The 12,116-nt window shown below is 40.2% G+C and overlaps 1 protein-coding gene across 1 annotated transcript in view; it reads left to right on the top strand.

Annotated features, from left to right (window-relative positions):
• Window positions 1-541: 541 nt before the first annotated feature.
• The window catches only part of Glce (glucuronic acid epimerase), a 67,276-nt gene continuing 55,701 nt past the window's right edge, over window positions 542-12,116 (top strand). The window contains exon 1 of the mRNA XM_021206471.2: window positions 542-702. The gene's annotated coding sequence lies outside the window, so the exon portion shown is untranslated. The remainder of the gene's footprint in view (window positions 703-12,116) is intronic.

Here is a 12,116-nt window from a genome sequence, read left to right as displayed (position 1 = left end):
AAGTCTTCAGGCTGGCAGATGGGACCTCCCTGTTCACAGTGAGAGCAGTGTAAACGAACAGCTTCTCAGTTTATGCAGTATTAAGTTCAGCTTCTCTGCTAAGTCAAGTGTCTCTACGGCGGCCGAAGAAGACCAAACTTTGCCTAAACCACATCATCGAAAACACCTCTGCAACTGCCCAGGTTGCAAACTGACATCGGGTCAGCAACACCTTTGCCCGCGATTTATTGATGAGAGGAGGAGAGAATTAGCTCTACTCCTTTGCAATTGGTCACAGGAGGCTGCGAGTCCCGCCTTCTGCGCTGCCACCGTTGATAGGTTTTCCGGGACTGTCATTCGAGGACTCTCCGCCCCTCAGCGTGGCCCCGCCCCTTAACAGGGCCCCTCCTCTTGGTGTCCCCGCCTTCTACGCCGACTCTAACAGGCTTACGGGGCTGCCACTCGAAGAGCCTCCGTCCCGCCCTCTCCTCCCCGGCATGGCCTCGCCCCTCACCGTGGCTGGGATCTCGCGGGAAGAGCCGCGGGCACGGCGGCGGCTCGGCTCCCCGGTAGCGCGCCGAGCGGGCGGGCTCTCCTCACACGAGCGCTTCCTCGCCGAGAGGCTGGAGCTGCGGCAGCGCAGGCCTGGGCCGCCGTGTCTCCGCCGCTCGCTTCAGTTTTCCTCAGGGCTCTGGGGGCCGCTCGTCCGCCGACGCGCCTCAGGTGAGGGAGCTCGGCGTGTCGTGGCTGAGGGGCGGCCGTGGCAAGCGGGCTCGCGACGGGGGCGGCTCCCGGGGATGCGCGGCGCTCCGAGTGCGGGGCTCTTGGTGACGCGGCGGGGGCCGGGGTCCCGGGGCTCCTTTGGCTTTGGGGTGGGGGGCTGCCCAGACGGTCCCGGGTCTCTAGGGTCGCGGGAGCGCTTCCTGCGTCCTGCCCGAGAGCCCGTGTGCTGGCATAGCGCGGTTCTGGGACTTGGAGACCATTTCTGGCGATCCCGTGCAGTTGAGGGGCTCGGGATACAGTTTAGCCTTGTCCGGAGGGCACAGGGAGACCTATGAGCGGAGAGGGGTCCGTTTGGCATTCCTGGGGTGAAGCAGGAGGATGTCAGGGTTCCAGAGACCTGGGTTTGTTTAAGGTCGCCATGGGGTGGTAAGGCGATGCCCGGGTCCCTCCCGGGAAAGAACGGACTGGGTGGGTGTGAGTGGGTGGGGGGAAGCGTGCACGGGGAGACCAGCATTTGTATTGGGGTTTCTGCTTCGCCCAGAGGGGGACGGTAACTGTGCGTGATGGTCCCCATTCTTTTTCGGGGCGACAAGGAGGGTGATTTTGCTCGTGGGCGCGGCTCAGTGGTCTCTGGGTCTCCAGGGGTGCCAGACCCGGTTTCAGGAGCCACCCCATGGCACTGCTTGTGGCTTTCGGTGTCTGACGGTTTCGATCTGGTCTCTTTTTCTCTCGATGAGATTTAACTCAGTGCTTAGTCGGACGCTTGATCGGGGCAGTTGCCTAGTTGGAGACACAGTGGGTTTGTTCCGCAGTTTTCTTTTCTTTGCCCCAGGATACCTTTGGGGAAGCGCTGGTGTCGCCGGAGGTCTGATCTCCGGAGGAGAGGAGAGGAGAGGGGCAATACTGGATTTGAGCATGTTGTCTGGAGTGTCGTTGAGTGAGGGTTTAGATCTGAGGGTAGGGCGGCTGTGCGATTTAGGCTTTCTGTTCTAGGTAGTGTTTGATGGTCCTTCATGGTTAAATCTGTCCTGAATTTGCCTGGATAGGTAGTGCCAAGAAGCATCCTTTCTAAGGAAGAGGGGTAATTAAAAAAAAAGTATAACATATTATGTATATATGGTCTCAAGTCCAGATTTCTACAAAAGCGTCATTGGCAACCTGTTAATGATGCCCTATAGAGCTCCTTTAGAGAATCCTGGTGCATCAGTTTTACCGTGGTTTGAATCTTTCAGAGTTCTTGAAGATTCTGCCAGACTTAGGTGGAACTTAAAATGACTTACAGGTATCTGCCTGTGAGTGGTTTAAAAACGTGTGTCAGAATGTCTGTACGTTTGCCTGAGAATTCTCCTTGTTAGGCAGTCTAATGTCACCTTAGTGTAAGCAAACATTGCTAAGGTGCTTGTAAACAGAAAATATGATAAAAGCAGGCAAATGGAAGTATCTTTGCTTTGCCAGTCTTTTTCTTGTCAGTTTTGTTTTTAAAGATAATTTCTTCTGTCTTTTTAATCAGAAAGATTGGGGACTTTGAATTTTGCAATCATGTAAAAACAAACAAAGGAATGTACTGTAGTGCTAATTTGGGCTTTGGGGCTGGGTAATAGGTTGGTTTTCATTTTCTCACACCGAAGTATGGTATCATCTTTTATGATCATCAAAACTGATCAATTGAGCAAATATATGGTTGAAACCAAAGCCCAAAAACTCAGTTTGAATGACAAATGACAAAGTAGCCAAATTTCAGAAGCTTCAATCTCAATCTCTCTCTCTCTCCCCATCTCTCCCTCCCTCCTTCCCTCCCTCCCTCCCTCCCCCTCTCCCTCTCCCTCTCCCTCTCTCCCAAGGCTTTCAAACTTCAAAATAAGCGTAGACTAACCCATAGGCAAAGGCGGGATCGTCTGTTAGGCGTCATGATGCTGTGATTGCAGTAATGCCTCCTATGTCGAGAAGGAAGCAACAGATAAATAAAACCTTTACATTTCAGTGCTGATGACGAAAACAGTGTCCTTGGGAATCAGCATTTCTTTTCCTTATATAATCCCGAGTTATGATTAACATTTGTTGCGATAACCAGAAGCTGAGCTCTATACCTTCAAAATTATTTTTTCAAAAATTAAATTATGATCAGTAGAGTTTGAACATTAAGTAAATGTTGCCTCTTTGAAAATGTTTTTGTGATGTAAGTGTGAAGAAAATCTGTAGAAACACAAATGGAACTTAACCATGTTTGTAGGTGTACTTAGGAGGGGTATGGATGGTAGAGAGCTGTCTGATTTTAAACTTTTAATACTCCTTGAATTCATTTCGGTGAGCAATGTTACTCGCAAGAGCATTAGATAAATCCAAAAATAAAAACATTTTCTATACTGCAAGCTTGTGAACTAGACAGTATTTACAGGCCTTTGTCAGTGTTGCCACATTTGCCTGTTTGTACTAATAAAAAGCAAGTCTTTCCGTTACCTAAACAATATGGGAGGTACATGGACAAGTGAGGTGGGGAGCACAAGATAAAAAATATACAGCTAAATGTTAAACACTTTCAAGATACTGGGTATTTGATATGTATAAAGCATTTGTGTGTGTGCACATGCACGCTGACCAGAAAGATTTTTTTATTTGGTCAAACATAGGCACATTTAATGGATGTGTTTTTCTTGTGTGGCATATGAACCATAAACATAGTTTTATAGTTTCATTATTACAGTGCTGCAAATGAGAGTACTAAAGTGGGTTTTGTATTATCATTCACAATTCTAGAACCATAATGTTATATACTAAAGCAGTTTCTAGAAAGGGAATTATGAGGCATGCGTGCTAGCATCACTGTACTGCTAATAGTGTGACCTTTGATAATTCTTGGTCTCTCAGGGCCTTGGTTTTCCATGTGTAAGTATATATATAAATAATGGATGCAAGAAAAGCCTTGTCAATACTTTGTACAAACCTCAGTTCCAGGGATTGTACTACATCGGTTTTTCTGTTGCAGACTCTACAATATTACATATACAAAAGCAAAGAGAATGAGTGGCTCATTCTCTCAAGATATAACTAGTTCTATATTATGTGTGTGTGTGTGTGTGTGATTTCAGAAACTTCTTTATAGAGATAGGAAGTATTTAATTCTAGAATACACATTCATGAAGGTAAGTGCTTTTCTTTGGATCATTTAGCTTTGCATATTACAATGGTCTTATTTTTAGCATCTTTGTTTTTTGTATCTGATCCCTTACTGTGTGACAGAATACCCATGCAATAATGTTAGTTCTTTTTCAATTCTGTGGTAGAATGGGTGAGCTCTCTAGTCAATGGCCCTAGGCTTGCCCCCTGAATTCCATCCTTATACTGCTTTCAACAATGTGGATCTGTTCATTGTGCCTTACTTAATACCCATTGTTCTTTAGCTCCAGGATTTAGTCCTAACTGTCATTACAAGGCCTTTCATCATCCCTTTGACTCATCTGCATTTTCTCTACTGTAAACCTCAAGCTCCAGTTGCACTAATGAGAGCTGCTTACTGAATGAACAGTCCTGTTTCCTTGACTCAGTCTGCAGTTAGATTCTTTCCACTGCTTAGCACGCCTTTTCCTACTGCTGTGAAAACTACTGATTTTTCATTCTGCTTCAACACCGCGCATTTTAGATCCTTTCTGGCCCTTCTTCCCCACTCCCTGGGTTATTCTCTATAGTATTTTTGTTCATTCCTTCTGTAAGTTTATTTTTTACTGTAATTGTATCTTTTTTCTGAATTCAAGGACAGTTTTTTTTCATCCCTCTTTCTTGTTTACACATAGGTGGCTCTCTACTTACATGTTTGAAATCTAGAAGCCAGGTGCAGTGTCTTCATAATGTCCAAGATTAATTAACCTCACATGTCCAACCTGTCCTGCTTTCCTAAACTCAGCTTCTTCTAGATGATCTTTTCATGCCTCACCCACACACTGATATTAGAACTGTAGTTCTAATCCTCAAATTAAGAAGTGAGACTCCCAGTACAATAGGAGTTAAGTTATACAGTAAAATTTACAGGAAAGTCGTGTAGAACTTTGAGGCAACTACTATTCCTTAGCTCTCAGGTGGGATGCCAGCTTTCCAGTTCTGGACATAGGTGATTGATAGGTGTTGTACCTTGACTGCTTCTTACATGGAAAACAGTGTTTGCTAATGTGTGTGTGTTTACATTGGCTTCATAGTTGCTTTCAATTCGTTGCCTTTCATTTTCAAAGCAAATTATGACATTAACATGCTCTCAGACATTACCTCCCAAGAAGCAGACAGTGAGTATGTGTAGAGGTCTGATTTATACCACGTTTTATACTTTTTCATACTACTATACTGCTTCCTGAATTAGGTTGCTTATTTGATATTTTTAATTACTGATAGGTATTTTACTCATTTTATAAATGGAGAAGTAGGTTATAAAGTTTGTCTATTTGGTACCCCCTATACCTCAAAAGGAGAATCTGCGATACTTTGGCTTTAAAGACTAGCCATAAAGCTTTAGCATATGAGGATATTACATATGCAATAGTGGTTGAATAGCTTCCTCAGAATCACAGAACCTATCTGTAAGATATTTTCTTCTGCTGGGGTGGCAAGATGCGGCTCAGCAGGTAAGAGCACTGACTACTTTTCCAAAGGTCTTGAGTTTAAATTCCAGCAACCACATGGTGGCTCACAACTACCCATAATGAGATCTGACACCCTCTTCTGGTGTATCTGAAGTCAGCTACAGTGCACTTATGTATAATAATAAATAAGTCTTTGAGCTGGAGCAAGTGGAGTTGACCAGAGGGAACAGAGGTACTAAAATCAATCCCCAACAACCACACGAAGACTCACAACCATCTGTATAACTACAGTGTACTCACATACATAAAATAAATTAATAAATCTTAAAAAAATATTTTCTGCCAAACTAGTTGTGAACACTGACGTGAACCTATTATTTGAGCTGGGAATGGTGGCAAATACCCATGAGCCTTCACTGAGAAGGCTGAGACAGGATTTTGAATTTGAAGTCACCCTGAGCTAAATAATAAATAAATGAGACTTGGTCTCAAAAAACAAACCCCTCTTATTTTAAAGGACTACTAGAGACCTGATTTTTCCTTCCAAGAAAAGTGATGCTGAGGATTTTAGAGTCTTAAGGAAATGATTCAGAGAAAATCCTGAACTTGGATCATGTCATGTGGGCCTCCTCGGTGCCTTTACTCATCTACTTCCCTACTCTTGTTATTTTTTTTTCTTAAAAAAAAAAAGGAAAAAAAAAAGGCTTTACAGATTACTGAGTTATTAGTATCAGGCTACCAATAATCTTTTATGTGCCTTGATATGTGCCAACTCTATGTCAACTAAGAGGGCTACAAAGAAGGCATAAAACCTAATCACTTTCCTGAAGGGACACAGTGTGGAGGTGTGTATTTGAATAAAGTCATCTTTCAGTCCAGCATTTAACTTCCCCAATGCTACTACCCTTTAACATAGTTCTTTATGTTGTGGTAATTCCCAACCTTAAATTTATTTTCATTGCTTCTTCTTAACTATAATTTTGCTACTGTTATGAGTTGTAGTGTAAAGATCTGATATGCTGGATAATCTGATATGCAACCTCAACCACAGATTGAGAACTGGTCTTCTGCTTCTTAGCCCAGGAATGATTTTTAGTGGTTAGCTTAATGAATTTTTATACATGTAACCACCAATCCAGTAAAGATACGGAATGTATATGATATCATAAAACTTCTTCATTCTCTATCCTAGTTAGTACTTTCCTAAGGTAATTTGCCTGTCTCATCACCATTAATCTAGATTGTGTTTGCTGTTTGCTCTTGAACTTCATTTTTTAAAAAAAGCAAGTTTTTTAAAAATGGTTTTCTTTATTCAACATAGTGTCTGTAAGATTCATTCTTTTTGTTTGTTTGATTTGTTGTTTGTTTTTGTTTTTTCGAGACGGTTTCTCTGTGTAACCCTGGTTGTCCCTGAACTCACTTTGTAGAGTAGGCTGACCTCAAGTTTTTGTGTGACCCAGCTTCATTCATTTTTCTTTAAATTAGCAGTAGTTTATTTTTTGCCCATTACTATATATTATTTCATTGTATGTGGATATATGTACCTATTCTGTTGTTGGATATTTGGATTGTTGACAGTTCTTAGTTAGCTCTTAAAACACAGCTACTAATAATGTAGATGTTTTAGTGGACATATAGATTCATTCCTTGGCTAGAATCAGTAGTTACTTTCATTTCAATATATTTGACACATAAGCACATATAGAGTATACATAGAAGATTCTGAGTTGCAAAAACTTTATATAGATCTCTAGACTGACAATGAGGTATTTGTAGCAGGTCACGTCTCTGCATGATCTCCAGAGTTCAGATGGTGCTCTACCTAGAAGAAGGCATGTCTCTTCAGGCCTTTGTCTTTTGCTTCCTTCTCAGTCCCTCCCCACTGATTTACAGGGTAGAGAAAAGATACTCATATTACCATTGGAGCTTCTGGAAAGATGGCAGTCCCTATGCTGCCAGAATTGAGTATTGGGTTTGTTTTTTTTTTAAATTGTAATTTGATAAAAAGATTTTACTTTGTACTTTTTATTATAATGAAATTGAGCATGGTAAACAGATATTTTTGTTGTTTTGTTTGTTTGTTTTGATTTTCGAGACAGAGTTTCTCTGTGTAGCCCTGGCTGTCCTGGAACTCACTCTGTAGACCAGGCTGGCCTCAAACTCAGAAATCTGCCTGCCTCTGCCTCCCAAGTGCTGGGATTAAAGGCGTGCGCCACCACCGTCCGGTGATAAACAGATTTTTTAAAAGAACAATTAAATGTTAAAATACTTATAAGAAAGATTTTTAAAAGATTTCTCAAGTACTGTTTTAGAGGATATTTTAAACTAGGAAGCTTGTTATGTGGACCCCAACTCATATGAGTTGACCGGCCTCCAACTCATAGATCTGTCTACGTTGTGTACCACCACTCACTCCTGGCCCATTTTTCCCTTAAATGGAGAAAAGTTTTGAATGGTTATCACAAAAATCATAACATTTCAAAGACCTAAGTCTCAGATGCAGTTATTGTTACCTCAAGTTTTTGTGTGTCCTTCTACAGTCCTTCATGTGTATTCATCCATTTCCCAGCATGCTCAGGGAGTAGTCTATAGTAGTCTATGAATAGTCTTGTATATGAAGTGGCATAGTGCCCATTTTCAATATTCTTTAGGTTACTTTTTTGGTTTTTCGAGACAGGGTTTCTCTGTATAGCCCTGGCTGTCCTGGAACTCACTTTGTAGACCAGACTAGCCTTGAACTCAGAAATCNGCCTGCCTCTGCCTCCCGAATGCTGGGATTAAAGGCGTGCGCCACCACGTCCGTCTCTTTAGGTTACTTATATTAGCTCCTTATACAATGTAAAAGCTATACAAATAGGTGTCAGATTCTATTTTAAGGGAATAATGATTAGAAAAAAAATCCATATATGTTCAGTGTAGGATTTTTCCCTCTAATATTTCCAACCCTGGGTTAGTGTGAAACCAGTAAATATGGAAGACTAACTATGTATGTAATGTATGTGTGTACAAATGTGTATGTATATATAAATATGTATTATATAATGTATGTGTCTATGCATATGGGTAAAGTCTGAACATGCATATATATGTCAGAATATGAGATGAATTTTAGAGAACATTCATTTAAAATACTGTCTGCTTTAGATGTGGTATAGTATATCATATTGCATACCAAAAATTAGAAAGGGTCTAAAAATGATTAGTATCTGGCTAGTGGCCCAGAAGGAAGAAAAGCGGAGTCTGGCAGCATTCGGCAGTAATTTTCTATAAGACAAGTGGCCATAGCTCTTTTTATTATTAGATCAATTCTTTGACAGTAGCACTTTTGTTTATAGTACTGATTCAGTACTTATGTTCTTTGAAGGAAAGCTGTGGGTCCATGTTCTGCCCTGCCGCTGGGGTGTGGGACAGTTTTTTAAAAATTAGATAGTCGATACCTAAAAGAAATTATTTAAAGTACAAAAGCTATTTGGTGGTATTCAGAAGAACATTTAGGGGGAAAACTATATCTTTCTTTGCTTGCAGTTAAAGAGTTTTAGCAGAATTTTCATGATATTTTTGGTTAACAGTGAGAGATTGAAGTAGAAAAATTGCAAATAAAAGTCATCATTTTTCTAAACTTATTTGCCTAATTAAAAAGCTAATCAGCCTTGGTATTAACATTTTAAAGTATATATTTTATAAGATTTTCATGCTAATAACATAGAAGTAATTTATATCATACATCAAAGACCTTTTTAAGCTTGACTTAAATGTGATTGCTGAATAAGTGATTTGAGCAGTAAGAATCAGATGGGGAATGGAGAGATGGCTTAGCAATTACGAGTGCTTGCAAAGGACCCAGGTTCAGTTCCCAGGACCCATGTCAGATGGCTTACAACTAACTCCAACTTCAGAAAATATGACACCCTTTCATGATCACTTAGACACACATGCATATACTCGAGCAGGCACACACACATACCCAGAAATAAATAATAAATAACATAAATAATAAAATATACCTTTTAAAAAGTTGTACAGAATTTGTATATTTTGTACAAAAATTTAGATTCTACATTGTTTTAATAGTATAGAGAGAAGATACTTGCTTTGTCAGTAAGTTTTTAAAAGGTCTTCTATTTCTAAAACTAAAATTTGGGGATACTTTATTTACTGAAAACTGTCTGGTTATGTGACTCTGGATCAGTAGGGATAATATCAGATGTCCTGTTCAAGATGGATTATAAAGTAAAAGGGCCACTTAAAGAATTTATTCACAATAGAGATATATAATATTTATTAGAGGTAAAAAATGTTCACCTATTTTTTTAATGTTCAATATTTTTGGGGGGTCATTGTTTTTGTTTTTTGAGACAGGGTTTCTCTGTGTAGCCCTGGCTGCCCTGGAGCTCTGTAGACCATGCTGTCTAGAACTCAGAGATCCACCTGCCTCTGCCTCCCAAATGCAGATTAAAGGTGTGTTCTATTTTGAAATTGTATTTTTTTTTTTTTGTAAAATTGAATAGTGTAGAGAATTACTTTTACCATATACCCATCTTGGTATCCCCTAATGCTAGCACCTTATATAATTGTGGATTTATCAAAACCAAGAAATGCAGGCTGAGTTTTTAACAAGGAATTCAACAACTTTTGGTGGGAACACCTGTTACATATGAAGCATGTTAGCTTCTGAAGTATGTACAGTGTTGGAAAACAATGTCTTTACATGTAATATTACTAGCAAACTGGTAAGCTTAGTGTTGTGACCTAGTAGTTTTTTTTCCAAGTTCTTTTTGGGACTGCAATATAGACCACAAATAAAAGCTATGTTCATATAACTTTATTGTTTTGTTCGTTTGGTTTGTTTATTTTTTGATTGATTGATTGATTGATTGATTGATATCCCTAGGCTGGTAGTCTTTCTCTGTTTAGCCTTGACTGTCCCAGAACTTACTCTAGACTAGGCTGGCCTCAAACTCAGAGATATACCTGCCTTTGTTTCCCAAGTGCTGGGATTAAAAATGTGCACCACCACCTCCTGGTCAACTTTATTGTTAAGTACACATAATTTTAACTTCTTAGCCAGTGACTTTGAGGGTAGACCCTTAAGTTGTCTTTATTATCTCAGAACTCTGTTGCTTATTATTTTATTCCCAGCACTTTAATAGTGTCTAATAGATAGCAGATGCTACATGTTGTATTAGTGAGTACATCAGTGACTGACTGAAGCCATATGGATACACTCAAGATCTAAGATAGAAGAGTTGGATGATGATTACAGTTTCTCCATCTCTGCATTAAGTTTATTTCTCTTGTCTCAATTATACAATGTTTGCAAAAACTAGAAACTTGTTTTGTTTGTTGTCTTAGGGTTTCTATTGCTACCATGAAGCACCTCAACCAAAAAGCAAGTTGGGGATGAAGTTGTTGATTTAGTTTACACTTCCACATTGCTTTTTATTACCAAAGGAAGTCAGAACTGGAACTCAAGCAAGGCAGGAGCCTGAAAGCAGGAACTGATGCAGAGGCCGTGGAGGAGTGCCGCTTACTGACTTGCTTCATATGGCCTACACAGCTTGCTTTCTTCTAGAACTTAGTACTGCTAGCCCAGGGATGACACCACCCACAGTGGGTTAGGCACTTCCCAGTTGATAACTAATTGAAAATGCCTTACAGCTGGATCTTGTGGAGGCATTTCCTCACGACTCTTTGATGACTCTTAACTTGTGTCAGGTGGACACACAAAACCATCCAGTCATTAAACTTGACTTCTGAGATTTAGCTAAAATGATTGATAAGAATGTTAGTTTCATCAGGCAGTGGTGGTACATGCCTTGAATTTCAGCACTTGGGAGGCAGAGGCAGGTGAATCTCTGAGTTCAGCCTGGTTGGTCTATAAATCGAGTTTTAGGTGGCCAAGGCTACACAAAGAAACCCTGTCTCCAAAAAGCAAAAAAACCAAAAGTTTAGTTTCTGAGGCTGGAGAGATGGCTCAGCAGTTAAAAGCACTGGCTGTTCTTTTCTGAGGTCCTGAATTCAATTCTCAGTACCCACATTGTGTCTTACAACTATCTATAACTGTAGTCTCATGTAATTCTCATGGAATCTAATGCCTCTTTCTGGCTTGCATATGCCCATGCAGATAAAATACCCATATACATAAAATACATAAGCAAAAGAACACTATTTTCTGAGAATCGAGGCATGCCTTGTCAAATTGAATTATAACAATGATAGAGAAGTGGAAAATATTTCAAAGCAGAATTAGAAGCAATAATTTTTATTTGTTTATGTTGCATATGATGAGTATAAATGAGGTCAGTGAAATGAAGTACCACTGTTTATATTTGGAGTCCACCTGCTTTTTTTTTTTTAATAGCTTCACTGAGGTATAGTTGACCTACAATAAACTGCACACACTTAAAACCATCTAATAAATTTCTGGAAACTTTTGTATTCAGGATTGTAAATAAACTTACCATCTCCAGAAATGTCTAAATGTAACCTTTTTGTCACGCCTCTTCACATACTATATTCCAGTACCTCAAACCAGTGGCCTGCCATCTGTCACTGGGTGGTTTTGCATTTCCTGAAGTTTTATATGTATGTGATCAGTCAGATACTATGTGATGTGGGGAGGAGAGGTCTGGCTTATTTCACTTGACATAATCACTTTTAGATTCTTTTCTGCTGTCCATCTCAGTGATTTATTTCTACTGTTATTGATGTTTGTCTCACTGGTGCACTGTCTGGCACTTTGTAATCCAGGCTGGGCCCACAATCAATCTATCTATCTCTTTCTTTCTCTCTCTCTCTCTCTCTCTCTCTCTCTCTCTCTCTCTCTCTCTCTCTCTCTCTCTCTCTCTC

Source organism: Mus pahari, chromosome 10 (genome assembly GCF_900095145.1).
Source record: "Mus pahari chromosome 10, PAHARI_EIJ_v1.1, whole genome shotgun sequence".
NCBI lineage: Eukaryota > Metazoa > Chordata > Mammalia > Rodentia > Muridae > Mus > Mus pahari.
Note: the sequence above shows the minus strand (reverse complement) of the source record. Positions and strands in the feature narration are given on the sequence as shown.